At 42.9% G+C, this 4,377-nt stretch overlaps 1 long non-coding RNA gene across 1 annotated transcript; it reads right to left on the bottom strand.

Annotated features, from left to right (window-relative positions):
• Positions 1-1,544: 1,544 nt before the first annotated feature.
• Positions 1,545-4,164, bottom strand: LOC127045439 (uncharacterized). The gene is made up of 3 exons (XR_007772712.1): positions 3,135-4,164; positions 2,484-2,661; positions 1,545-1,733 (listed from the first exon to the last, which is right to left on the bottom strand). It is a non-coding gene; the product is annotated as an uncharacterized LOC127045439 (long non-coding RNA).
• Between the last annotated feature and the right edge of the window lie 213 nt (positions 4,165-4,377).

Below are 4,377 nucleotides of genomic sequence, written 5' to 3'. Positions count from 1 at the left end.
GCTGTGCACTCTGTATCACAGCCTGAAGATTTTTTTCAAATGCTTTGGCATTTCGTCTTCTGTAACGGAGCTCAGATAGAACAGATTTGTCTCCCCATACTGCGATCAGATCCAGTATCTCCCGTACGGTCCATGCTGGAGGTCTTTTTGGATTTGGGACTGCATCGCCACCCGTGCTGATCAGAGCTCCACGATGGGCAAACAGGAAATGCAATTCAAAAGTTCGCGGGGCTTTTCCTGTCTACCTGGCCAGTGCATCCGAGTTCAGATTGCTTTCCAGAGCGGTCACAATGGTGCACTGTGGGATTCCGCCCAGAGGGCAATACCGTCGATTTGCGGTCACACTAACCCTAATCTGACATGGCAATACCGATTTCAGCGCTACTCCTCTCGTTGGGGAGGAGTACAGAAACCAGTTTAAAGAGCCCTTTATATTGATATAAAGGGCCTCGTTGTGTGGACGGGTGCAGGGTTAAATCGGTTTAACGCTGCTAAATTCAGTTTAAACGCGTAGTGTAGACCAGGCCTAAGGTGCCACAAGTACTCCTGTTCTTTTTGCGGACACAGACTAACATGGCTGCTATTCTGAAATAAAGGATTTGTCTCTGATTTTTACTTTTAGATTATATTGTAGTAGAGATTATTAATTACATTAATAAAAAGATACTTTATTAAGGAAAATAACAAAAAATTGACTACCTGTGTCAATAATTTCATTGGAAGGTTATATCTGTGTCTTTTTAGTGTTTCCTTAACAATCTCAGAAACCTCAGCAGGACCGACTGAGGGGGTGATAGGTAGGTTATTTGAAGCACACCCCAAAATCCACTTCCCAGGGTAACACCTCAAATCCAGGGCAAAGAATAGCAGTCTGAGTTTAATCTCTCTGTTTATGATGGAATGCTCCCTTCGGCCAGCTTCTGAGTCTGGCCAGGAGACACCTGCACATCTGTCACTGGACAGATCCAGCATCTCAGTGCAGGCTTCCCCTAAGAAACCTAAGACTTTGGAGGCTTCAGTGAAGGTTTCCAAAAAGAGTGGCATGGACTCCCACCTTAAGAAGCCAGTTTCAAAAAAGTCCAGGTCCCCGGTGAGATCTATGGTCTACGAAGCATCCACCTCTCAATTCGGTACTCATGATTTGAAGGACTCCTCCTGCAGTACCAGTGAGTCCATAAAGTCCCAGAGCACAAAAGAGAGACATGGGTCTGATAGGGCCTCAGTACTTTCTACCAGCAAGGAAGGGAAGCACAGACACTCGAGACTGGCATCATCAAGTTCAGCCTACCTGTTGGTACCCAGGCATGCAGCAGTCTTGGCACCAAGCAAGCAATGGTGCCAGACACCATCAGCATCTACTTCAGTATGCCCCACCTCCATATGCAGTGGCCTTGGCTTCTGCATCAATCCCCTATTTGGTACCACAGCAGTTCAGATATACTAAGCAACTCTTAATAACAGATTAACCAGAATCCCCATTCCTCAAGGGTACTCAGCATCTCTTGGTACCGAGACCCTAATCTCCGGACTACCCTTACCTGCTTCATCTATGTGTCCAACTGTCATCCAAGCTCCTGACCATTATCTCTTGTCCAAGACACAAGTTATGCATTTCATCCAAACCTAGCAGTCCTCTGCCTCATAGCGTGCAGAAATGGAAGAAATTCTTACATTGGTGGTGTCATCGCTGCCTCCTGCTTGATTTGGTGCCACTTTCAGACATCCTGAATTATCTGTTGGATCAAAAGAAATTGGGATTATCAGTCAGTTCAGTTAAGGTACATTTGACCGCAATATCAGTCTTTCATCATCCTGTAGAAAGATTCTCCTTAGTTGCTTATCTGTTATAGTCTAGGTTTATTAAGGGTTTTGGGGAACCTCTGTCTGCAGATTACAAACCCTACCCTGACCTGGGACCTCAACCTGGTATTCAATTACTTTATGAGTCCTCCATTTGAACCAATGGCAACCTGTTCTCTGTTGCATTTATCTATGAAGATGGCCTTTTTACTAGTCATCATGTCAGCCCACAGGGTCAGGGAGATTAGAGCTTTGATGGCAGATTCTCCCCATTTACAGTGTTCTTTAGGGACAAGGTTTCTTTAGGTCCACTCCTTAAATTCTTACCTAAGGTTCTATTAGAGTTCTACCTTAATCAATCTATTCATCTACAAGGGTTTTTCACAAAGCCACATAGTTCTTTACAGGAATCCTGTTTACATACCTTGGATGTTAGAAAGGCAGTGGCGTTCTACTTAGATAGGATCAAGCAATTTAGGAAGTCACTTAGCCTCTTTGTTTCCTTTGTGGATAGATCCACAGGATCTTCGATCTCTACTCAGAGACTATTGAGATGGATATCTGGGTGCATTATCACTTGCTATGATGCTGTGGACATTCATACCCTCCCCCTGACCCCCAAAGTGAGATAGCACATTCAACCAGATTGCAGGCAACATCTACTGCACTACTGAAGAATGTACCAGTATCTGAAATACGTAGGGCTGCTACATGGGCTTCAATACATATGTTTGAGAAACATTAGGCCTTGAGCCATACTGTCAGATCCAATGCAGCACTTTGGTTCTGCAATGCTGTCTTTACTTCTGGACTCTATTCTGAAGCTCTCTCTTGCATCTGGGGATACTGCTCAGAAGTCACCTGAAATGGAGAATAAATAGGAAAGTTTAGGTTGCTCACTTTATGCATTAACTGTGGTTCTTTGAGATGTGCATACCTATTGGGTGCCCTACTACCTGGCCTCCTTCCCCTCTGCTTTGGCCTGTTCCTTAGGGAATGTTTGGTTGGACAAGGAACTGAGGGCGGGTTGCCCGCACACCCCTATATAGTCTCAGTATCCAGCACAATGAGGCATAGGGCACATTAGTAGGCCAAACGGATACTGCTAACTGATAATCTCTGCTCAAGGGCTCGACAGGCACATGTGCACCTGAAGTGGGGCATCCATAGAGACAAATATCTTGAAGGACTTCAGTTACTGCACAAAATGAGTAATCTCTTATTGAAGGGACACTTCTTCCCCATCCCCCCCAAAAAAGGAGAATGTACTCAATTTACACCTGTTCAAGGCATTTTCTAAAAAGCAAACAACATTGTTTGTAGTTTAAAGTTACATAGTGTCTTCTCCTTGAGGATCCCAAAGTGCTTTTGTGTCCGGGGTCCCTGTGGGGAGCCAGCTGTGGTCACTCAACTAGGGTGAACTGCAAAGAATGGGGCAGACAATCAGCGCTAAAAGTTGGTGGCTAAACAAAGTATTAAGCTTCATGCCAGTGGATTTTTACCCATGGAAAAACTCAGCCCCAGAACCTTTAGAGAGATCTGCAAAGGAATAAAAATAGTGTAAGACTTCTTTTAAACATTGTCTTTTGTTAGTTTGTGTTGTCAGCTGACCAACAATTGGGGGTTCAAAAAAAATTGCTGGGTCTTCAAGACCTTAGAAAATTTGCTTTATTATTATTAGAAACAACTATTCTTAATATTTAATGTTTGTGGTAGAGGAGGGGGCTAGAGGAATCCCTGACTTTCAGAAACCACAATTATGCTCCTTTCTACTTTGCTTCTCTTTCTTTCATAACTTAAGTGTACCACTTCAGATAAATCTGTGGAGAGTCAATCGGAAAGCAAGACACTATAAGTGGTTGTTGAATGCATGTTGTGTACATAACAGCAGCAGTTATGCTTCTAATATATATTATGCATATTTTTGAGAAATTACAGTGAAATATCTCTATAATGTAAATATGGCTTAGCGCTCATGTCTCTGCATCAGCAGGTTATTTGTGAGTATAAATTCTATTCCTTGAGTTTATAGTTGGTGTTTGCTCTTTCTTAGTGTTAAATACCAATAGAATATGCCTAAGTGCTGTTGATAGAGCAAAACCAGATTTGCTGACAGAGGCAATGGTGGTTGGGACCCTGAGCTTGTCACCCATTTTATGTAAAATGCCATAGGATCCTTAACGTCTACCATATTGGTGCTGCTTAAACATCTTAAGGCAGTGGTTTTCCATTTGTGATCTGTGGACCCCTGTGGGGTCCGCACAGACTATGTCTAAGATTTCCAAAGGGGTATACATCTCCATCTGAAAATATTTAAGGGTCTGCAAATGAAAAAAAGGTTGAAAACCACTGCCTTGGGATACTTCTAAGTGCACTTTTATCTTTTTTATGACTAGTTACAGTTGCCAGCTATGGGAGGACATGTCAAACTGAGAAAACTAAGATATTAAACAAAATCCTTCAGCTACCAAACATGCACATCCCTGAAGCTGGCAGCTGTGACACCGTCAGATCTTTTAAGTGCACTTTTGTCTGCCAATTTTATAATTTTATCACAGCCAGAATATGTTTAATAGC

Source organism: Gopherus flavomarginatus, chromosome 2 (genome assembly GCF_025201925.1).
Source record: "Gopherus flavomarginatus isolate rGopFla2 chromosome 2, rGopFla2.mat.asm, whole genome shotgun sequence".
Taxonomy (NCBI): Eukaryota; Metazoa; Chordata; order Testudines; family Testudinidae; genus Gopherus; species Gopherus flavomarginatus.
Note: the sequence above shows the minus strand (reverse complement) of the source record. Positions and strands in the feature narration are given on the sequence as shown.